At 38.1% G+C, this 24336-nt stretch overlaps 1 long non-coding RNA gene across 1 annotated transcript; it reads left to right on the top strand.

Moving 5' to 3' along the window:
* The first annotated feature begins 12013 nt into the window (after positions 1-12013).
* LOC112132768 (uncharacterized) lies at positions 12014-20031 on the top strand. The gene is made up of 3 exons (XR_002914494.1): positions 12014-12103; positions 17841-17960; positions 19671-20031. It is a non-coding gene; the product is annotated as an uncharacterized LOC112132768 (long non-coding RNA).
* Positions 20032-24336: the final 4305 nt, after the last annotated feature.

Here is a 24336-nt window from a genome sequence, read left to right as displayed (position 1 = left end):
ACAAAATACTAGCAAACCAAATTCAGCAATACATTAAAAAGATCATTCACCATAGTCAGTGAGATTCATCCTGGGGATGCAAGGATGGTTCGACACATGCAAATCAATAAACACAATACATCACATTAACAGAATCAAGAACAAAATCAATGTTTGTTTTAAGAGATGCCAAGAAAACGTTTGATAAAATTCAATATTCCTTTTTGAAAAAAATGCTCATCAAAATGGATATAGAAGGAATATGCCTCCAAATAATAAAGGCCATATATGACAAACCCATGGCTAACATCATACTGAATGGGCAAAAATTGAAGACCTTTCCTCTGGAACAATTCTGGAAAAAGACAAAGATGACCACTTTTGCTGCTATTATTCAACATAATACTAGAAGTCCTGGTGAGAGCAATTAGGCAAGAGAAATAAAAAGAAGATATCCATGTTGGAAAGGAAGAAGTAAAATTAGCCTTGTTCTCAGACAACATGATTTTATCCTTAGAAAAACCTCACGACTCCACCAAAAAAAAAAAAAAAAAAAAAAAAAACACACTGTAAGAACTGAACAGGACACAAAATCAACATACAAAAATCAGTAGCATTTATATACACCAAGAGCAAACAATTTGAGAAGCACATCAAGAAAGCAATTCCATTTAAAATAGCTATAAGAATATTCATATAAAATACCTAGGAGGCAATGTAACGAAAGAAGTGAAAGATTTATACAAGGAAAACTAACACTAATGAAAGAATAGAAGAGGACACATGAAAAAATGAAAAGATATTATATGTTAATAGATTTAAAGAATCAATACTGTTAAAATGGCAATACTACCCAAAGCAATTTATAGATTCAATGCAATCTCTATCAAAATACCAATGATAATCTTCACAAAAATAGAAAATAATCTTAAAATTTATATAGAACCACAAAAGATCCCAAATATTGAAAGCTATCCTGAGGGGGAAAAAAAAAACCTGGAGGCATCACACTACCTGACTTCAAAATTTACTACAAAGCAATTGTAACCAAAACAGCATGGTAGTGTCATTAAAAACAGACACAGAGCAATGGAACAAAATAGAAAACCCAGTTATAAATCCATGCATTTACAATCAACTCATCTTCTACAACGGAGAAACAACAGTCTGTTCAATAAATGATGCTTTGAAAACTGTATAACTATATGCAGAAAAATGAAACTAGGTCCCTACTCTTACCATACACAAAAATAAAATAAAAATGGATTACAGAATCTAAGACCTGAAACTATGAAACTACTAGAAAAAAAAAAACAACAATATTGGGGAAATGCTTCAGGACATTGATGTAGGCAAAAATTTCTTTCGTGTAAGAATTCAAAAGCACGGGCAACCAAACCAAAAATAGACAATTGGGATTATATCCATATAAAAAGACTCTGCACAGCAAAGGAAACAATCAAAAAAGTGAAGAAACTACCCACAGAATGGGGGGGAAATATTTGCACACCATCTATCTGGCAAAATATTAATAACAAGAATATATAAGGACCTCAAGCAAAAAAACACAAATAATCCAATTTAAAATGGACAAAAGATCTGAACAGATATTTCTCAAAAGAAAAATACAAACGGTCAATAGGTACATAAAAAATACTCAGCATCACTAATCATCAGCGAAATGCAAATCAAAGCCACAATAAGGTATCATTTCACTCAAGTTAAAATGGCTTGTGTGAAAAAGACAGAGAGTAACAGATGCTGGCAAGGATGTGGAGAAATAGGAACCCTCATACAGTGTTGCTGGGAATGTAAATTAGTACGGCCACTATGGGAAACAGTAGGAAGTCTCCTCAAAAAACTAAAAATAGAACTACCATATGATCCAGCATCCCATTTCTGTGTATATAACCAAAAAAAAAAAAAAAAAAGGAAATTAATGTATCCCAAGGAGCTATCCACACTTCCATGTTTATTACAGCACTATTCACAATAGCCAAAATATGAAATCAATCTAAGCACCCATCAACAAATGAACGGATAAAAAACATGTGGTATATATACACAATGGAATATTTTTCAGCCATAAAAAATGATGAAATCCTGTCATTTGCAACAACCTGGACAGAACTGGGGCCAGTATGTTAAGTGAAATAAGCCAAGCACAGAAAGACAAACATCACACTCATATGTGGATGCTAAAAAACTAGATCTCATGAAAATAGATAGTAGATTGGTGGTTACCAGAGGCCTGGAAGAGGAGACGAGAGAGGTTAAGAGAAAAGGAAAATCTACTGACTAGACATATTATCTTTTTAAAAAAATTTTTAAATTCTTTAATTTTTATGTCAATAGCTTTTGGGGTACAAACTTTCTTTCACCTACATATAGAGATGAATTCTGATATTTCATTGCACTTGACCATGAAGTAGAATACATTGTACCCAACGCAGTGTTTGTTATCCCTCTCCTCTCTCCCACTCTCCCCATTCTGAGTCTCTAAAGTTTATTATATCACTCTGTATGTTTTTGATTACTCGTAGCTTAGCTTCTGCTTATAAGTGAGAACATACAGTTTTTGGTTTTCCACTTCTGTGTTACTTCACATAGAACAATGGCCTCCAGCTCCATCTAAGTTATGGCAAAAGACATTATTTTGTTCCTTTTAATGGCCAAGTAGTATTTCATGGTGTCTATCTGTTTATATACATATATATGATATCTATCATATATATGATATATCTATCTATATACACATATATGATATCTATCTATATACATATATGATATATATATACATATATGAGATACATTTATACATATACATGATATATATAATATCACATTTTCTTATCCACTCATTAGTTGATGGGCACTTAGATTGGTTCCACATCTTTGTGATTGTGAATTGTCCTGCCATAAACATACATGTGCAAGTGTCTTTTTCATAAAATGACTTCTTTCCCTTTGGGTAGATAGCCAGTAGTGGGATTGCTGAATCCAATGGTAGATCTACTTTTAACTCTTTAAGGAATCTCCATACTGTTTTCCAAATAGGGTATACTAATACACATTCCCACCAGCAGTGTATAAATGTTTCCTTTTCCCCAAATTCACACCAACATCTATGTGTTTTGACTTTTTAAAATGGCTATTCTTACCAGTATAAGGTGGTATCTCATTGTGGTTTTAATTTGCATTTCCCTGATGATTAGTGATGTTGAGCATTTTTTCATTTGTTTGTTGACCATTTGTATATCTTTTTTTTAAGACAGAATCTTGCTCTGTCGCCCAGGCTGGAGTGCAGTGGAGTGATCTCAGCTCACTGCAACCTCTGCCTCCTGGGTTCAAGCGATTCTCCTGCCTCAGCCTCCCGAGTAGCTGGGACTACAGGTGCATGCCACCATACCTGGCTAATTTTTTGTATTTTTAGTAGAGATGGGGTTTCACCATGTTAGCCAGGATGGCCTCGATCTCCTGACCTCGTGACCCACCCGCCTCAGCCTCCCAAAGTGCTAGGATTACAGGTGTGAGCCACTGCACTTGGCTTTGTATATCTTCTTTTGAGAATTATCTATTCATGTCCTTTGCCCACTTTTTAATAGGATTATTTGGTATTTTTCTTGCTGATTTTTTTAAGTTCAGGCAGATGTATTATCTTTAATTTAATTATTTATTATTGGATTTTGTAATGTTTTCAAATTTCATCATTAAAACCAATTGCATTCCAGAAAATATAGAGCTGCTGCATTCTTTATAATAGCTCCCCAATTTTGCACTATGTGCATTTTTTGTAACTTAAGAGTTAGTAATCTTCAAAAGAAGAATGACATACTGAAGACCCCTTTCCCCTGAGGTTTTCGCAGCAGGGAGGCATTACAGAAGTGGAACGTAGATCTGTAGGCTAATATATTGTTCTTTGCATTCCTAATTTGTTAAGCAATCTTCTAGATTGCATTATATAATACTAACCTACTGCTATGACAAATAATACAACAATGTTCATATTGTTTGCTATTGTATGGATGTCATTTCTTACATACAGAAGTATATTATTTCTAGAAATTGAGTCATCATGGGGTCAAACTCTATGTCATTTTTAACACAAAAAACAAGCTTCTGATTTTTCTCCATAAAAAGATCTAACCATTTACACTCCTATACAGCAATGTGAAAGAGGTGCGTAGAGTCAAACTATATTAGTAAGAAAGATAAAAATTGTTACCTCGATGAATTTAATTTTAATTTATCTTATTACAAATAAAAATGCACATTTTATTATTATTTAAGAATCACTTGTATTTCATTCGTCTCTAAAGTATCAGTTTTTGTCTATTGGGTTTTCCTTTTTCTATTCATTCATAGAAATTTGGTTATGTGCTGCAAAAACACACACATTTACACAAACACGTATATTAAGTTTTTATTTGTGCTTTGAAAATACTGTTTTGTGACCTGTAATGTTTTACATGTAGTTTAAGAAAATGCCATTCTTTTTTTTTTTTTTTTTTTTGAGGTGGAGTTTCGCTCTTGTTGCCCATGCTGGAGAGCAATGGCACGATCTCGGCTCACTGCAACCTCCACCTCCCAGGTTCAAGCTATTCTCCTGCCTCAGCCTCCCTAGTAGCTGGGATTATAGGAATGTGCCACCACGCCCGGCTCATTTTTTTTTGTATTTTTAGTAGAGACGGGGTTTCTCCATGTTGGTCAGCCTGGTCTCGAACTCCTGACCTCAGGTTATCTGCCCGCCTCGGCCTCCCAAAGTGCTGGGATTACAGGCGTGAGCCACCACACCCGATCGAGAATGCCATTCTTATACACATTTATTGCATACAGTACATTACTGTGGTTAAATACGTCCTTCCCTCCTATTTCCTTCCACCCACGTCTTTCTTCATTCTTTCCACCAGCAAATATTGAAGAATGGCTAAATGACAAGCTTCCTCACTTCAAGTCCAGTCTCTTCTTTGCTATCTCAGATTGTGTAATACACCCTATTGCAACATTTCGGGAATGTGGAATGAGACAGCACCAAGAAAGATCCAGGCCAAGTTCTGCAAGAGCAGTATCTGAGAGCTTCAGCATAAATGCACTACAAAATAATAGGTAAAATCATTGGAAACCAAAGTCACGGGAGGCAGTAATATGATTCATAAAGTAAAAATCTTCAAACATTTATTTCAATCTTTCTTCATTTACAAACAATTCTTTTCCCTTTCTCTGTTTCTCTCTGCCTCTGTGTGTGTCTCTCTCTCCCTCTCTCTCCTTCTTGCTCCTGTTCCCTCTCTCTGTCTCCTTCCCTCCTTGCATTGTTTCAAATCTGACTTGAAGAACAGGACATAATTAATTTTCAACTTTTAAATCTTCCTCTTCAACTTGAAGCAAAACTTCGTAATGCACTTTTGAGTATATGAAGATTAAAATAACATCAAATGAAAATCAATAAGGGGAGGCTATGAAGTCAAAAGTCATACTTGCCATGGACAAAGTGCATAGATAACTATGTGCTGGGTGAATGTGGGGAGTGAGAAGTGATATATTTTTGAAATGTCTGGTCATTTTAAAAACAGTATTCTAGATTTTTTTAAAAATCTGAGAAACCAGGCAAATTTGGAAGGCTACCTAAATATGTCACCCTAAATTATTTGCTGGTCACTTTTATTCATTCCAAGTTTGTAGATGTGTTTCTGATTAAAGCTGGTTTCCTTATACAGACATACACACACACACAAATACACACACACACATATATATATACATATATACACAAATACAGTTCATCTGTGGAAAAACTAAGGCTGAAATGAAATATGCATCATGAAAGTAATACATATTTGGTGATGGCAGAGGTCAAAAAACTAGGATAACTCTGGAGTATGTTGTTATCACCAAGAAACTTTTTTAAAAGGAGAAAGCCTACTTTTTTACTATGTATAGCAGTGGTCAGTAAAGGCTTTTGGTAAAGGGCCAGATAGTAAATATTTTCAGATTTAAAGACTCTGCCAAAAACAACCATAGATGAGATGTAAATAAATGGGCATGGCAGTGTTTCAATAAAACATTATTTCATGAAACAGGTTGCAAGCTGGATTTAGCCTATGGGTCATAGTTTACTGGCCCCTGATGTAGAAGGTAAGTAATTTTTTTGGGTGGGGGGCAGGGACACGGTCTTGCTCTGAGATCAGGTGCAGCAACCAGGTCTCAACTCACTGCAACCTCCGCTTTGGCCTAAAGCCATCCTCCCACCTCATTCTCTCAAATAGCTGGGACTACGGGCACGTGCCACCATGCCCAGCTAATTTTTGTATTTTTGCACAGACAGAATTTTGTCATTGCACCCAGCTGCTAAATGATTATTTAAATGATGTTTGTTTGCAATATATATATATCTATGCTGGATATTTTCTGTTTGACTCTCCACATGCACTTACCATCCTTCTCCATCCTGCTTTCTGTAGGGAAAGTTGGCTTATACGGACCCATCATTTCACAATCTAATTCCCTGGCTTCTGTTTAAGTTCAGCCAAGAGGAGACATTGTTAGAAACTCAGAAGGCCAAAGGAAAATGGGGACAAGATACAGTCTAGCTTCCTTCATACTAGGTTAACACAGGTTGCGTATATCCCTCCATAAAAGGTCACAGCTCTAGTCTGATGACCTTCTCTACAGCTACAGCTGGGCTCTCAGGGTTCTGTTTACTGCTCCCACCCCTGGTCCCTTCAGGCTTATGGGTTGTGCTTAGAGCTTCCAGATGTACTAGCCCCTGAATATTCCTTGTTGATTTCCCTTAAATCAAAGTGATTCCTATTCCCACTTCACTAAATAATTCCTTTTAGTAAATTGTTTTGAATTATTCTACTTGAATGTGCCATCTGTTTCCTGCCAGGAACTTTGACAGATCTAGTATATTTTTCCTTGAGCAATTTTAAATATTTTGTAATATCAATTTTATAATACTAAAATGCTATCTATCATATGTATTTCAGAGAGGTCAGTGAATGTAAAAATGCGCTACTTTATTCTGTCCAACACTAAAATAAGGCACCTAACCCTGTCCACCAGGTTTTCTCTTCTGTATTTGCTCATGTTAACATTCTTCAAAGGCCACATATATTCAACAGCAGGACCTGAAAGTTTTTATTTACCCAAAACACTGATGAGCTCATGCTGTTTTCTACCTATCTTCATCCTGCCATAAGAAACTCAAAAACAAAAGCAATGCTAAGACATTAAACAAGGGTAAAAGCAACTCATTGTTTGGGGTATTTTCCTAAAATAACTACTTTGATACTTTGAAAATTTACAAACAATTTCAAAATAACATAATTTCCCTTCTGATTCATTGATGTCTTAAGCATGTACTTGATTTTTCTTATTGGAAAATTCAGAACTGCTGTGTGATATGAAGGCCAACTTCCTAGTCATGGAATTAAGGATTCATGATGACCTGCTTTATGCCTACCTTTCCAAACTAGGTTCCCAACATTCCACCCTCCATGTTTGCACTTTAAATCCTATAGTCATGCAGAGTTTGTAATGGGTATTAAATCTAAGTCTTTTTTGTTTGTTTTCTTTTTTTGTTTTTTGTTTCTTTTTGGGACAGGATTTTGCTTTGTCACCCAGGCTGGAGTACAGTAGCACGATCACAGCTCATTGTAGCCTGGAGCTCCAGGGCTCAAGCAAACTTCCCACCTCAGCCTTACAAGAAGTACTTGGGACTACAGGTGTGTGCCACCACACCAGGCTAATTATTTTATTTCATTTTTTGTTGAGATGGGGTCTCTCTATGTTGCCGTGGCTGGTCTGGAACTCCTGCGCTCAAGCAATCCTTTCACCTCAGCCTTCCAAAGTGCTGGGATTACAGGTGTGAGCCATTGATGAACAGGGCCTCAAAGTCTTTTTGAATGGTGTCCCATGGAGTTGTGCAGTGTGGTGACTCTGTTTCAGCCATTTTTCTGTACTCTTCTCTATTGTATCCACCCCAACCCTATACTCCACACATACCCATACACACATACACATACAATCCAAGTTCAAGTTGCCGATTTTGTTCACGCTTTCACATTATGTGGAATGCTCCACCTCCTTCCACACATGCACCCAGGCCATCTTCACAAGGCTAATACCTGTTATTCTCTGAGCCTCAACTCAGACATCTCCCCACCAAGCAACCTTTCCTGAGCACTTCACCTTTTACTTGGCACCTCTGCAGGCCTCTAACAGTGTATTCCATACTGGTCTGTGATCATATTTTGATATTGCTCTTTTCTATTAGACTATAAGGGTCTTAAGGGCAAAGATAATTTCTTTCTTGCCTTCTTTGTCTTTGGCTTGATGAACTCAACTATTTTAAGTTCTTTGCAGTATAGCCTTCCTGAAAGTTGTAATGTAAGTGGCTAAAGTCATTCCTCAAAACTCTATGAAACTTTCAGACAGCTTTTAACACTCCTCCATGTGTCGTTTTCACCATAGGTGTGTAGCACTCCCAATCCCAGGTTCCCCTGGGCTTTCTGTAACAGAAAGCATCTTTTTGGATTTTTCCCTGCCCAGGTTGAGCTCCTGACGTAAGACTTTCTCTTTCCTTATTAAAATTGCTTCTTTCTAGCAAGCTCTTCAACCCAACTATCTAGCCGATTAATTTAATAAATTAGTCTAGTATTTCCAAGAGGGTGTGGTAAATTATTTAAGGTAGTATATGGACAAACTATTTAAAGAGGTATAATTAATTTTATTGTTTTTATGATTTATATAACTAACACATGAAATGAATAGTTTAATAGTTATTGTTGCTTACGAGAAGGCTGAAATTCAAAAACTAAGTTAGTTTAAAAACAATGTTAAATAAGGATACAAGTAACACACAAATGTAACAGCCAAAACAAGAAGAGAAATCCTCAGATATGATGATGGTCAGTTCTATGTGCCAATTTGTGAACGCTGTTGCACCAGTGATTCAATCAAACACTAATCTAGGTGGTGCTGTGAATGTGTTTTGTAAATATGAATAGCATATATAATTAGTTATTTTTAAGTAAAGGAGACTATCATCTCTAATGTGCTTGACCCTGACTCTGTCCACTGGAAGTCCTTGAAAGCACAGGTGAGGTTTCCTTGACAAGGAAGAAATTCTTCCTGTGGACTGTAGCATCAACTTCTGCCTAACTTCAAGCCTGCCCTTCCCAAGGGTGTACTCTGTGGATTTCAGACTTGTCACCAGCCTCCGCAATCATAAAAGCCAACTCCTTGCACAGATAGATAAGATAGATAGATAGACAGATAGGTAGATAGATATCCTACCAGTTCTTTTTCTCTGGTATAACCCTGAATGATATACCCAATGACTAAAGTTTTGCTTAAGGTTTTCCTGGCCTACAGTAACTGAATATTAACTCTAACTTTCTGTAAATAATGCTTAGAATCAGAACTTGACTTTATTGTCAACTATTATTGTTGTAAATAAAAGTGAGATATTAGTATTCAAACCTTGAAAAGATGCCATTGCTCTCCTTTCCTGCTTTTACCCACTTTATTTGTATTGGCTTGTGGACATGAGGTCCCTGCCAAAATGTGTCAACTGGCGTAGGAAGAGTAATTTATTTCAGCTAGCGTATGTAACCTGACTCAGTAAAACGGTGCTGGTACTTGATAACCACATGTGCTGTCAAAATACAGGTGCAGCTTAGAATCCTAGGATCCTGGAGAATTCAAGCTCCACCAAGCTCTCATCAGAATAACTTGAAATGTTATTTAAAATGGTGTTTCCTAGACCATCCATCTCAGTTCTGCTACAGAAGACTTTTACAAGCTTCACACATGATACTTATAATGCTTTAGGAGTTCCCTAGTGGACCTGCAAAATGGTTCTGTCTTCACATTTTTAAAATTTTAGGATTCTGTAACATACTGTATTTGAGAAATCTCTGTTATAGCTACAAGGACCCCAATATTTAGAATCCACTTAACTAGTCTGTGGTAGGTTGATTTAGTGACCCCAATTTTTTACTCCTCCCTATATCACACCCTTGCCATAGTAACTTCATAAATGAAGTATATTTTCACACTGCTTGGTACTAAATACTCATGAATGAAGCATATTTCCACACTCCTTGGCTTAGGGATTGCTCATGTGACTTGCCTTAGCCAATGGCAGGTTGGCCAAAACTGACCAGTGGACCCTCAATGTAAAACAAAGCCACCCCAGCCACAATGGCCTGAAGCTGAGCCTCCCCAAACAACACACAGCTCTATGAAGACAAATGATTATTATTTTAAGTTCCTGAGTTTCAGAGGTGGTTTATTACATAGTGTTATTGCAGTGATCACTAAATGATACATAAACTAATTCCCTAATAGTATGGAGGAGGCAACTGAGGAACTAAGAAGCAAAGTGACTCCTATGGAGCCTTAATCCAAAGGAAAAACTCAAAATGGTAGGACTTCCATAGCAGGCCAGAAGAATACATTGATAAAGAGGTTTTCTTCTCCTTTTTCGAGATGGAGTCTCACTCTGTCACCCAGAATGGAGTGTAGTGGCGCGATCTTGGCCTACTGCAACCTCTGCCTCCTGGGTTGAAGCGATTCTCCTGCCTCAGCCCCCTGAGTAGCTGGGATTACAGGCACGTGCCACCATAACTGGCTAATTTTTTTTGTATTTTTAGTACAGGACGGGTTTCACTATGTTGGACAGGCTGGTCTCAAACTCCTGACCTCTGGTGATCCACCTGCCTGGGCCTTCCGAAGTACTGGGATTACACGCATGGGCCACCACGCCCAGCTGATAAAGAGGTTTTCAACATCCTTCCTTCCAACCACATGAAGTAGGCTAGCATCTTCAGATTGATACACCTTTGGAGTAGCAGCATCTTTCCCATCCACAAAACATCACCATGCTTCTCAGCCATGGAAACAGCTGAAGTTCAGTGGGACCACCTTATGGTCTGTAAGATGGGAGGTTGGTGTCCTTCCACCTCCTCCAATGACCTCAGCTCCGTTACTTTCAAACAACCACATACTAGCTGTTGGGTTAAAAACAAATACCACTAAGCCTTATTGCCTTGAGCATGGCATCTTTTATGCCAACCATTAAGATTTATATATCCCAATGCCTTTATTTAATACCTCAAGAGAACATCTTGCCTATTGGACAATTACCTACAGTAGTTAATTCTGACAGAAGGAAATTAGAGTAGAACTGTTTATTATAATCATGTCCAATTAGGACTCGGATTTGGAATTGCTCACTAAGATTCAAGACTGTTTGAGCTGGGTGATTGATTACAATGCTATGAAGAAATTACAAAAGGAATCTAAATGCCCTTGAGAACCTAAGGGACATTTGTTAATGCCAGTACATGTCACAGAGCCTGGAGCTTTATATTTCCACAGGGTTTCTTGGAAACCCTATTTTGCCAAATACCTTGAATTCAGGCCCAAGCATTCTTCCTGTTCGCAGCCACATGGTGGATCCAGTGCTGAAGGGAGATTAACACTGCAGTTTTCTAGCACAAGGCTCAGACTACACAATGCTAAAAAATAAAAAGATAAACATGATTCTAGGCACATGCCGTGCCTCATCTCCATGGCCCAGTTCCTGTTATCCATAAGTAGTTTTAAAATAGTCCACGTTTTTCAGTCCTGCAAAATCAACAGCACTGGAAAGTTGGCAGGTACACTTGTTTAAACAAAGCTCCCAAGTTTTCTGCTGGCAGGTGTTTCCAGAGTTCTTGGAGCACAATTCTTTGGATAGGATATTTGCCAATATACATAGCAACAGGAAAAAAAACGTGTTTTCCTTTACCACAGTGGAGACACTGAAATGCCTTAGATGCAAAGCTGGATATTCAGTTCAGAGGGTTTTTTTGGCTGCAGGTCGAGAATAAATAATAATGAGATCCAGCATCTCTCTGCTCATAACTCTGATGGGATTCAGAGTGGAATGAGATCACTTATCAAATTGGCAACAGGTCGTCTCTGGCCATCTCCGTATAGTTTGACCCAATGAGTCTGGTTCTCCCTTCTTTGTCAATTCCCCTGTCTCCTGAATGTCTCATTCTCAAACTAATTTTGTTTGAAATTGTGGCTAGAGATGGTATGTTTGAAACTTAATATGATGAACACAGAACAGGTAAGACATTACTCTTCTCCCATTCACTCCTAGTCATTGATTTTAGTTACGTTTTTAAGTCCAGCTTTCCAAAACTGAAACCTGGGACTGCTTTAAAAGCACATGACTAATTTCATAATCTGTTCCTTTGCAGTTGGATTGGTTCACAGTTGCTTCCCTCAGATTCATTCCCTGAGCCATTCAATTAAGATCAGCCTTGGTGCTGGAACCCCACAAGAGAGAAGTAATACCTTGTCTCTTACCCTGAACTGCAAAAAACTAAATAGAAGATTAAAAAATAATAATAAGCAAAGCAAGACTAAAGTCTGAGGAGGGGAAACATAAGCAAAGTAGGAAAAGGCCTGGGGGAGAAGTTTTTAAAACTTAAAGGAAGTCAAAATGTTTCTGGCTTAGAAGGTACTTAATTAATGGTCATTAAATTGTAACTCAGTGAAAATTAAGAGTTTTAAGTTCCACCTACAAAAATGTAGAATACCAGGCAATACTAAAAGTTACTGTAAGTCTTTTTTTTAGTTACATGCTAATGGAAAATGTGTATTGAATTTAAGTTCTTTTGTTTTTGTATTAACTGGCCTCATCTTGGGGTTCAATTAATGCCTCAGTCTGTATTATAACTTTCCTTCATTTCCCTCATAGTGTCTTGTCTTTAGTATTTTGGGAACTTTCTTATAAGTTTCCAAGCAAAGATACTCTTATAGATGTTCTGGTTTCCAAATGTGCCATTTCAGTAGAGTCTAGATGTAGCTGAGGACCTTCTCTCAGAAAATTCATCTGTTCTGGGGAAAAAAAAAAAAAAAGCCCGGGTCCAGTGGCTCACTCCTGTAATCCCAACACTTTGGGAGGCCGAGGTGGGCAGATCATTTGAGGTCAGGAGTTCAAGACCAGCCTGGCCAACATGGTGAAACCCCATCTCTACTAAAAATAGAAAAATTAGCTGGGCATGGTGGCACACACCTGTAGTCCTAGCTACTTGAAAGGCTGAGGCGGGAGAATCATTTGAACCCGGAAGGTGGAGGTTGCAGTGAGCCGAGATCACTCCACTGCAATCCAGCCTGGGCAATAGAGCAAGACTGTCAGAAAAAACAAAAACAAAAACAAAACAAAACTAGCCATTCAATTGTCAGAGAGAAAACTAATTTTTTTCTTCAGTTTAGCTGTAGAACTGTGGCTACAAAAAGGAATTACATTGGTCAGATTCTGAGTTTTTTACTTCAGGAAGACATCTGAGGAAATAACAGTGATTAATATTATAAAATTTGATCAGATAGACCTGAGTTTAAATTCCTGCTTTTCACTTATTGTAGGGTGTTTTAAAAAATAAGGCTGTCAGTTCTAATGGTGTTGCCTCTCCTAGCTGTGATAATTAGATTCATTTATTAAAATCTCTGGGCTTTGGTTCCTCAGTGATAAAATAGGCAAGATGAGTAGATATGATTGGAAGAATTAAATGAAGTAGTATAGTCAAGAGCAGAGCCCATAAAGGCAATTTGATTAGAATGGACACAAATATTTGACTGCAACTTTAAGATCACCATACTTTTTAACTTTTATGTGTTTTCTTTCATGAGTAATAAATATCTACTGCAGGGAAATTAGAAAATATAGAGAAGTAAAAATGAGAATTATTTAATCACTTATAGAATCACTTGCCAGAAATAATTATTGAGAATTCGATTAAATCCTATCAGACTTAATCATAAAAAATCAAAATGACATCAGATTGTCCCTGAAATGTTTAATTTTCACCTTTTAGAGTATCTGCCTGATCTCTTTTATGAAAGTGAGTGAAGAAAGTCATAAGAAAGTGATTTCTAGGAGGTAAACCAGGAGAAAGAATCCTGAGAAGATTTGGGAGGAAATGAACTTATTGTTTGTTTGTTTTCACAAAGGAAGAAATGTTGCGAATTCCAGGCAGAATATTGTTTTCTGCCAGATCCTTTCTGGAAAAGGCAATAGTGCTAAGGCAGGGTTTCTCTCAGAAATATAGCAAGCCCTGAAGAATTTCTATTGGGTAGGTTTTAGTAAAAATGAGGAATCAATATTGTTTTTATTGTTAGCTCCCAGTGACTGAATTGGAAAGGACTGAGAAAGCAATAACTTTATTTTTCAAAAGTTGCCTCCCTTTTCCCTCCATTAGGATAATTTGTAAAAGCTTTTTGGCTCTTTCTGTGGTCTCTATTACCAAAAGATCTGAACAATTATTTTTGAAAATTTACCCCTAAAATCTATTTGATAGTAATGTTTTAATGTAATATCTAACATATTGCTTCATCATATTTGGAATATTAATAGCATAGCTAAAATTTTTTGAGTGTTCTGTTCATGCATAAGCTCTCCAAACTCCATTTTAAAGATAACAAAACTGAAGAGCTTAGAGGTATTAAGTAAATTGCCCAAGATCACATAGGGAGTGTCAAACTGGAGCTTAAGCACATGCAGATCCACCACAGTCCAAACAGCATCCCCTATTGACCAAGGCACATTTCACCTTATTGTGTGTGTACACACTCTAGCCTATATGCACTCCATACCACTCATCCAAACACAATCAGAGAAATTGCTAATGAAGGAAAATGTGCATAATTATGGAAATGTCTAAATATAAGAATATGCTTTGCATGGGATTTACTTGGAATAGAACACCATGGCCCTAGACTTGTAATTCCATCAGGAACATCACTGGTATCTGCATGGCACAGTTAGCAATTTTAATACATTGATAAAATCCATTGATGGTCCAGGGCCTTCACATGTAAATGAATATTATAATTGCATAACCCAGAAAAAGAAAAAAAATGAGTTCTAAACAAGCTCTGAGATGATTCTTATAGAACTTATAGTATTGATGTATTGAAGGAGATGATCACAACAAAAACCTCCAGCAATCTGAGCAAGAGCACAGTACCTAGGTGTAGCTGTGGGTAGAATGAGTTTCAGGTTAAAAGAAGACACCGAATTGTTTGCAAATCTTTCCTCTTTTCTGTACTTCATAGACTCTTCTATCCCTGAAAAATAATGTAATGAATATCAAAAGGCAATTTCTCGAACCATGTAAAGTTTATTTCCTCTTGCCCTATGTCCTGTGTCAGCTGAACTTCCAATAGCTTGGAGTGTGAGGAGAAGCTTTATTAATAAATGGAGATGAAGGCAGGGAGGGCGAACTCATGTTTATTAAGCACCCACTAAAGGTCAGGCACTCACATATGTGCTATGTGCTTATGCCTTACGTACTTAATCCCTTCAAACAGTACTGTAGATAGTATTATTCTCATCATCCAGTTAGAGAAGCTGAGGCTCAATAAGCTAAATAATTTTACTAATTTGACTAATCTATTGAGTAACAGAGTTAGGATACCAGCCCAAATCCAAAGCCTTTCTACTGCACTGAGAAAATAAGAAATAGGTTCTGAACTTCTCTTCCCCAATTTCACAGCCATAGTGAGATTTATTTTTAACTCTGTTCAATTTGCTAATATTTGAGGTGTCACATTCTTTGGGTAAGGATGATCATTTATAATTTTGAATTCCAGTTAAACCCCCAAAACTTATTCCAGACTATACATCGGAGTAAAAAGAGGTTTATGCAGTAACAGTTAAACTATGTTTCTCTCTGCTTTTGTAAGACATAGAGACCTCTTTACATTCCTTCCATGGAGTTTGGCACGTGTCTAAGTTGTGGTAAGCATGCTGCGAATTATCTTCTTACGACACTGGATGTCTGTCATTTTCCTCCTCTTTCACTCTACCTCACTGTGATGGTGTTTTTGGCTCTTCATAATACCAAGAGAGGCTGCTAACATATCTTCAGTACCCAGCACATAGGCCTTCATTGCTATTGCTCCTGAAACTGCCAACATCATCTCCCAAGACTCCAGTGCTATCTTCTGTCTCTGCCCAAGTTGCCAATGCTAATGCTGCTGACTTATTGAGGTCCCAAAGCCCAGTAAAGCAATTAGTAGGAAAAAAAAATGGAAAACAAACTTTGTTTTCTTATTCATATTGTATGTCCATTGGGCCTGGGCCAGAGAACCATCAGAGTGACAGGCCCGAGGTCTATTCAGAGTCCCAGCTCTGTTCAACACCAGCCCACTGTTCTTGAACCAGGTTATAGCTGTTTGTCTTCACTTACCATGTGATCTTTCTCAAGAGGCTCCTCATTCTTTCTTGTAAAGACTGGTTACAGCTATATAAAAACCTAAGAATAATCTCAGATTTGGTTCCACCTGGACTCTTTACTATATACATATATATGTATGTGGAAATGAGGTCAAGGGAATGTACAGGTTTGTTCAGTGTTAACAAGCTTATTACTGGCAGAGATACAATAGGTATTTGGGTATTCTAACTCCTAATTCAGAAAAGTATTATTTCCTTCATTCATATATTCATTCAACAAATATGTGTTGAAGGCTGGTTTTGTGCCAGCCACTGTAAGAAGTAATGTATACGACACATGCTAGCCCTTTAGAGCTCATAATCTACTGGCGTGATAAGTCCATTGTAGGGTTAAACTCAAGATACAATGGGAGTTAACAGGAGAGATGTCTAACCTAGGAAAGGCTTCCGAGATGACACAATCTTTAAGCTGAGCGTGCAGGACACGAAGTTAATGAGGCTGGGGAAGAAAGCTGGTTTGTGGTCAGTGGAAAGTGGGGCTTGGGGAGGGTAGGCATTTCTGACTCAGTTAGTCAAGAAGGCAGCTGAGCGCCAAGCTTTCTTGCCAGTAAGTTTATATTTTCCCTGGTCAAGCACCTGAGTTCCTCTAAATTACTTCAGAAGTTAAATAACCATCCATTTTCTTTTTCTTGATAATAATATGGAAGTTTAAAAACAGCAACTTCATTGCATAGAAGTTTCTTTGCGAATTTATTAGAATGAGGGAAAGAGGACAGGAGTTTAGTTCATGAGAAGGGTAGGGCCGGAAGCAAGATTGTGACTTTAAATAAGTTAGGCTAAACCAATGTAAAATAACCCTCAGGAGTGTATCGAGGTTCCATGGAGTCTGAAATTTATATAGTGTTGCAGGGCTCTCTTTGAAAAAAATAATGTAGCTGGACACAGTGGCTCACGCCCATAATCCCAGCACTTTCAGAGGCTGAGGCAGGCAGACCACTTGAGGTCAGGAGTTCAAGACCAGCCTGGCCAATGTGGCAAAACCCCATCTCTACTAAAAATACAAAAATTAGTTGGGCGTGGTGGCAGATGCCTGTAGTCCCAGCTACTCAAGAGGCTGAGGCAGGAGAATCAGTTGAACCCAGTAGGCAGAGGTTGCAGTGAGCCGAGATTGTGCCACTGCACTCCAGCCTGGGTGACAGAACAAGACCCTGAAAAAAAAAAAAAAAGAAAGAAACAGTGCAAAAAGAAACCTTACTTTTGTAAATTTTTCAAATATATGACTATGAGAACATTGTGATTTTGGAGAGATCTTATCAAAGTGAAGAGTCTTGACGCCTAAGCCTCATTAGCATCATGGCAAACAGCCCTCTAAGACTCTGTTTCAGAGAGAGTGCCATCAACACTGATAAAATCCCTCAAACCAAAGGCTGAAAGTGCTTGCACTCATACATGAGTGCTCTGTGGTAATCTGGAGAAGAAAAAGGGAGAAGAGGAAAGCAGTTAAGATTTGTGTTTTTTTTATTGGAAGGGGGGGTTGTGTGTGTGTGTTTACTTACAACTGTAGTCTACTAAAGGAGATTTTTTTCATGGTTATTTATAATAGACTCTGTGTTCTAGGAAGATTTCAACAAAATCTTAGCAAAAGATGTTCCCATAAACCTGAAATGAATATAGCCAAAGAGGATGTGGTCTTTCAGCACCTCCAGCTAAAAAATGCTGCAGAGGAACTTCCTGTATTAAGGTAAACGAACAAATAAATCTTCCTGCGGAGACACAAGTTTTCTGAACTGATTTTATTTGCAACACAGTTATTCAAGTATGGACTGGGAACAGGAATGGGAGGGAGGTGGGAGCAAAAGAGGGAAGATCATAAAAGTGTTGTACTATTGAACTGGCTCTCCTGAAATAAAGAAAAAGCCTTGATATGTATGTCAATTTCTGTGGTGTCCATACTCTCACTATAGCTCACTTCAATCTCCTGATTTGATATCACTAACAAGGTGTTGCGAAGACATGGGCAAATTCAGTTCTTGTAGGTCAGTGAGATCCACTCCAGAAGACAAATCCCTGGATGTAAACTTTCTGTGGTCTGATTGATGCTTCCTTGTGGAGGTACCAGAACAGACCTTTGGTTTAAAATGAATCTCAAATGTGAAATCAGGTTCTTTTCTTTGCTTGAAGCACTTGCAGTAATATGCAGAGACTGGGTTTCAGGTCCCACATGCTCTTGAGTTAATTTTGCTGGATTAAATGGTGTGCAGGCCCTTGTGAGTTAGGGTTGGCTAGGGTTTTGTGAATTCCAGGTAAGATACTGGCATCTTCCTCATCAAGTTCTGTATTAACTTCAGAAGACTGGTAGAGCCTCAAAGTTAGGGAAAAGCACATAAATTACAAAAACTGTGACACCTTTTATCAAGGGCTACTTAAAAATAGAGTCTATTTTTGAAAGAATGTGGGTAAAGAAATGTTTTCAACAAAAGTTTGATTGGTGGGTATGTATCATCTATTTATATATTAACAGCACATGTAACTTGTAGCATAAATATTTTAAATAAATTGATATACACAGTCCTTCCCTCTCCCCCTCCCTCTCTCTCTCCCTCTTTCCCTCCCTCCCTCCTTCCCTTCCTTCCTTCCTGTTGAGTAGTTATAAGGTTCTAGGCATGTAACTTAATGTAAACTTACTCTAGTAAAGCAACTAATAAGACAAAAGTTGTACATTGAAGGAGCTCATAGTCAGGAAGAAGGAGACAGTTGCATAAACACCTACCTGAAGAATGTTTTAGGAGTTGAGATAAGAGGCTAAGCTGGGTAGCAAGCAAAAGCATGAAAGCAGGACTGTTAATTTTGGCTGGGTGAACGGCCAAGGTAGGGATCAAGGCTGAATTTGTAAAGTCATAACAGAGGAATTTAAAAGGTGAGAAGCCTGATAATCAAGGGTGTGGGACATGTAGGCAGTATGAAAAGGGGTGGATGGAAGCTCACTGACTGGTCAAGGCAGTGCAAGAAGTTTAACCTGTCTGGAAATATGGGGACAAGAACTGGAAAGGGCAGTCTGTGCATGAAGATTCCAGGAGAAGCCTGATGATGGAAAACCTTAAAATCACATCGAGGTTTATTTTATAGTGCTACTATTGAGGAACCATTTCTGGGTTTTTAATTGGGGAATGATATGAACATTTCCAGGGTTGTTGCTCTGTGTTATTTTTAAGGATCAGTACAAAGTAGCTGCATGAAGAATGGATGGGAGAATAAGAAGCTATGGCAATAACGACAGTTAGAATATATCAATGGGCATGGAGGAGGCTGTTGACCTGGGGGGAGTACCAATAAAGATGGACTATGCAGAGGAAAGAACCCGGGGATTTTATAAAGTTAGAATTGTCAGGGCTTTGTCATCATTTCTTTTTTTTTCTTTCTTTTTTTCTTTTTTTTTTTTTTGTATTTTTAGTAGAGATGGGGTTTCACCATGTTTGCCAGGATGGTCTCGATCTCCTGACCTCGTGATCTGCCCGCCTCGGCCTCCCAAAGTGCTGGGATTACAGGTGTGAGCCACCACACCCGGCCTTTGTCATCATTTCAGATAGGGTGAAGGAATAGTTTAAGTTGCCTCCAAGGTATCTTGTTGGAGGCGAGGGGTACAGAGGGGTCTTACTGAATGGTGATGAAAAAGGGGACACAGGCGAAAGATCAACATTGGAGAAAAGATAACTAACCCTGGGAAGCTTAAAGAACGAAGTGTAACAAAACAACAGGGATTGTTTTATAAAATACTTTGAGATATCCAGGATTAAATGTATGATAAAAAATAACATCGTGTATTTTTGCAGTAACTTTTAATTTACAAAAACACGTACATACATTATCTCACTAGACTCTTTGACTCTTATATGTACTATGTAAGAAAGGCAGGGCAGGCACCAGAAATCCAGGGTTACAAAATCTAGTAATTGGAACTCAGAGGGATTGCGAGGCATCCTCAAAATCCCACAACTGCGCAGAAATAGGACAAAGAGAAATATGTTCACTCAGTGATTAGAACTCGGAGGGATTGTGAGGCATGCTCAAAATCCCACAACTGCGCAGAAATAGGACGAAGAGAAATATGTTTGCTCAGTCCTAGGTGCAATACTCATGACCAGAATGAGAGAACAGACTGATCCCCTTTAGAGCTTGATTTTCCTTCCCTCTGGGAATATATCTGCCTTTGGCACTGGGTACGATACCTCCAGTATCTGGCTTTGTCGAGTAGTTTCTTCATGAGATCCCCAGTTATATCAGTGGAGACCTGTGGGTCTTATATATGTTGCTTAAAATTATGTCCAAACTGTTGAGGCCTTGACGTTCCTGGAGCTTGAATGACCCATCACCTTGGAAAGTTCTGAAGTTCTGATCATCTCACTGGTCATCCTAAAACCTGAAACTGAAGAGGGTAAGGCAAAAATATACTGTCATCTTTTCCTTTCTGTGAAAAACAGAAAGAAAAACACAGTAAACCTGCCATTTCCCTCAGGTCAAGTGACAGACACTGACCCTTGAATTTTCCATTCAGAGAGCTCCAAAGTAAACACAGAATCACGTAAGCCTGAAGAAAAGAAGCCAAATTAGGAACATCACACTTCCTCTCGCCTAGAGAAGAACAGCTTTTCCTATTACTCTAAGTAGGACACTGGAAGAGAAAACAATTATAAACTAAAATTATAAATTAAAAATCAATTATAAAATTAAAGAATTTGGAATGTAATATGCTTTGCAGGTACTCAGATGATGGCATGCAATTGAAAAATCTGTTTAAGTGTTAGCTTAGCCTTTGTAAACTCTACCAAACAATCTACATCTTCCTACCATTTGCTCATTTGTTATAACTGAAAGAAATGTCTCCTCAAATATTAAAGCTGATGGAGAAAATTGTACCATGCTTCTTCTCTCATCTCAGATACGAGAAAAATTACTCTCAGACTTATTTGCACAGTTAAGTTTACCCTTAGAAGTAGCTGTTGCCATTTGCTATCTCTTCAGTTTTGAACTAAAGTTAAAAGTGATGGAGTTCAGTAAAATTATCAACAGGATTAGATACGGCTCATCCCCATTCTTCCTTATTAAAATGCAATTCCCCCGCCCCCTTGGTGACCAGGACACCATGCTTTGCTGTGATTCTTCCTATCTCCTTCTCAGAATTCTTCATTGGGTCCTTCTCTTTGTGATATCAGTCTCAAATCTCAGAACTCAGTCTTTATCTCCTCTCTTTCTTACTCATACACCCAACAATTTTATCCAATCCATTCTTTAACTATCCTCTCTAGCCTGACTGCTCCCAGAATTATAGCACTAGTCCTAATCTTTGCTGTAAAATCTATACTGGTACAAGCAACAGCTAACAACATCTCCACTTAAATATCTAATAGGAATAGGCGTGTCCAGGCCAGACCCTTGACTTACTGCTATCCCCAAACTTACTCCACCCACATCCCTCTTATCTCAGCAAGTGGCATCATCATTCTTCCAGTTGTAGACAAAATCCTAACAATCGTCCTTGATTCATCTATTTCTCTAATATCCCACATCCAATCCATTAGCAAACTCTCTGCTCCACCTTCCCAATACATTTCAAAGCCAATTGCCTCTCATAATCTTTATTATTTCTCACTTGGATTGTTGCAATCACCTGCTAACTTGTTTCCCTGCTTCTTCTCTTATCTGTCTTCTCTTCCCACCCGACAAAGCTATCTTTTTAGACTTTAAATCAGATTATGTGATTCCTCTTAGAATAAAATTTAAATACCATATCAGGGCCTCAAAAGTTCTACATGATCTGGTTCCTGTCTTCTTCTCTGCTCTTACCTCCTAATACTCTGTGCTTTGCTTGCTCTGCTATAAATACATTCATTTTCTTTGGATCCCCTGAACATCCAAGCACTTCCCACTTCAGTGCCTTTGCACATGTTATTCCTCTCCCTGGAATGCTCTTCCTGCAATTCTTTACATAGCTTAATTTTTAACATCTCTCAAGTTTTGGCTTAAATGTTACTTCTTCAAGAAAGGCCCCTTTCCTCACTTCCCCAGTCTTTTTGCTGTCTATCTGCTACATTTTTACTGAAAACATTAATTATTACTATAAAAATTACATGTATCAATTCCTCTTAGTTTACTATTTTTCACCCCAGCTATCATAAATCTAAGTTAGTAGGGCCCATGTCCCTTTTTGTATTACCCATGTATCCTCAATGCCTAAAAGAGTACCTGACACATAGTAGGCACTATATAAGCACGTGATGATTTGATGAATAAGTTAAATAAATGTATCTGTAAGATTCAATATCCTTGGTAAACATTGTTTTTTCTCACTTTTAACTTGCATAAAATAAACAATGTGTATGTGTGCATGTGTATTCCCTGAAGCTAAAATATATAAATTAATGATCTCAACATTTACAGCAACCTGAGAACTAACATCATACATCTAGAGAAAATAGCTCTTCCAAACATTGGCTGGGTGGCATAAATATCAAATACACTACTGCTGTCAATATTAGCAAGACAAGAGTGGAACAACTTTCTCCAGAATATTCTGATAAGACAGATACTGTATTGGCATTACCTGAGTCTCTTAGGTGAATCCCTATGTCTTCTCACTCAATAAAGGGCAATTGAGTGACCACTAGATGCCAAACACTGTGATAGATACAAAGACATGTGGGTGAAAAGACAAGCAGAATCTTGCCCTCATGCTACCTACAGGGAGGCCAGATAATTGAACAAATAATTATCAAGAGGCAGAAAAATGCTGCAACCATGGAATATTAGAGGAAACCATTACACCCACACTTATAGACAGGAAAATGCAACTTACAGAGAAAACATGGCTAACTCCTGGAACACCACTGGTTCGTGGTAGTATTAGGGCTTGAACTTTAATTTCTTAGTCATCAATTTTTTGCTCTAATTAAGATGACATACATCCTGATTTGCCTAGGACAGTACTGGCTTAGTACTTGTTCTAATTATTAAAATATCCCCTTTTTCACTCTCAAATGAGTCCTGGTTCAGATAGTATGGCATCCTAACTCATATTGGCTCTACTAGATCAGAACTCATAAAAATCAAAGGGCTTGCCACACCAATTGGTTTGGCTAGAAAACTAGTCTTTTACTCTTTTATGAAAATTGCCATAATTGACCTTACTTTATTCTAATAGTAGTTATTTCAGCTAGAGACCATGTCACTGATGAGGTGAAAGAATACTGTGCGATCAGATTTTAATTGGGTGGGGATTAATTGATCCTTTTTCCAGGAGTTCTGAGCTTGAAGTCCACCTAGAGAAGCAGAAGCAGTCACAGTAAAAACAGGCAGAGGAAGTGATGAGAATGGCAGGGGCAATAAAGTACAGACTGCAAATGGAAACACTTCCAAGGGGCAAAATGGCTGGGTCACTAAGGCTGCTCTATCATGATCATCAAAGAACAAGATTTTATTACCCTTTGAAACTTACTGCTCAATTACTAATGTTTTTCTCGCTTTCCTTATTTTCCTGTTTCTTACAAGCAAGAAATACATGGTCATATTTATAGTACATGTGTACCCCCTCTTTCAATGTCTCTCTATGTTATGCATATTGGGTCCCATTCAGGCCTCTATATATTATATTCCAGAGTTCAGGACACATGCCACCTTACCCACAGCATAGGTTAAGGAATAGCTTTTATTGGGAAAATTTACACAGGTCGATGTCTGCTTGGGTCCACTTAATCCTCACATCATCCTGTAGGAGGCTTATCTAGACTAGGGCACTGTTGGTCTTGAAGGGCAGGACTGCATTTCAGTACAAAGGTCTCTTCCACTTGCGTGTGGAGACCTGTACATAGTTTGGTCCACAGAGAATACATAGGCTGCTTAGAGCCATCCGTTCTGGATTTTGGATGGCAGCTGCTGTCTGGGAATGTTGGCTGCCCTGCACCTGGAGCCCTTAGGGTCAATGGGACATTGCATTCCACTCTGGCAGAGGAAAAAGTCCCTGGTCCCATAGGAATGTGAGCATGGGCTTAGCTCAGGCCCTCCCTCAGGGGGCCAGCTCAGGGGGTGGGTAGACACAGCTGGCTTATTACCCAGATAATGTACAG

Source organism: Pongo abelii, chromosome 2, assembly GCF_028885655.2.
Source record: "Pongo abelii isolate AG06213 chromosome 2, NHGRI_mPonAbe1-v2.0_pri, whole genome shotgun sequence".
Classification (NCBI taxonomy): Eukaryota; Metazoa; Chordata; class Mammalia; order Primates; family Hominidae; genus Pongo; species Pongo abelii.
This window is presented reverse-complemented; position numbering and strand designations above follow the sequence as displayed.